Raw genomic sequence first — 1245 nt, forward strand, 5'->3', positions numbered from 1 at the left:
GCATTGTTTTTTACTCGTTTCAGGTTTATAATCACCTTCAGGCCTGGTTCCAAGAATACGAAAGCTGATGCCCTGTCACGTTGCTTTCTTCCGGTTCACAATAGCAATCCTGTTACTACCCCCATAGTTCCATCTTCAGTCATCCGGGCAGGCCTCACACAGGATTTATTTACTCAGTTAAACCAGCTTCAACACCAAGCTCCTAGACTTACTCCTGCTGGTCGTCTTTTTGTCCCTGAATTTTTGAGAGGCACTGTTTTAACTGAGTTTCATGACAACAAAGTCTCGGGGCATCCGGGTATCACTAAGACCTTGGAGTTAGTCTCTCGCTCAGTGTGGTGGCCTAGTCTTTCTAAAGACGTTAAGGAATTCGTCCATTTCTGTCAGGTTTGTGCACAGCATAAGGTTCCTCGTTCGTTGCCTATCGGGCAACTTATGCCTTTAGCCGTTCCTCTCAGGCCATGGTCTCATATTTCCATGGATTTCGTGGTGGACCTTCCCCTTTCAGCCGGATTGCGAGTCATTTGGGTGGTAGTGGACCGTTTTAGTAAAATGGCTCATTTCATTGCTCTTCCCCGATTACCCTCTGCTCAAGGGTTGGCAGTTTTGTTCCTCCGCCATGTGTTCAGGCTCCATGGTTTGCCCACTGATGTTGTCTCTGATCGGGGTCCACAATTCATCGCACGATTCTGGAAACGTTTTTGTGCCTCTTTGAAGATGAAACTGTCTTTAACATCGGGTTACCATCCACAGTCTAACGGGCAAACCGAACGAGTCAACCAGTCATTAAAACAGTACTTACGCTTGTATTCGGCCAAACTCCAGAATGATTGGTCCGAGTTTCTTCCTTTGGCCGAATTTGCTTATAATAACTCTTGTCATTCCTCCACCAAGGAGTCCCCATTCTTTTCAGTCTTTGGTTTTCATCCTAGAGCCAACTCTTTTTTCCATCATTCTCCAGTTTCCTCGTTGACCTTAACCTCCCATCTCAGAGCAATTTGGAGAAAAGTGAACCTTGCCCTCAGATAAGCGGCCTTCCGAGAAAATACATTTTCTGATAGGCTCCGACGTCCTTGCACTTTTAAGGTGGGAGATAAGGTATGGTTGTCAACTCGCAACATCAAGCTTCGACAACCCTCGGCTAGACTGGGACCCAAATTTATTGGACCGTTTCTTATCATTAAGAAGGTCAACCCAGTTGCTTTTCGGCTACGCTTGCCAAGATCTCTCAGAATTGGGAATACT

This window comes from Pseudophryne corroboree, chromosome 7 (genome assembly GCF_028390025.1).
Source record: "Pseudophryne corroboree isolate aPseCor3 chromosome 7, aPseCor3.hap2, whole genome shotgun sequence".
Lineage (NCBI taxonomy): Eukaryota > Metazoa > Chordata > Amphibia > Anura > Myobatrachidae > Pseudophryne > Pseudophryne corroboree.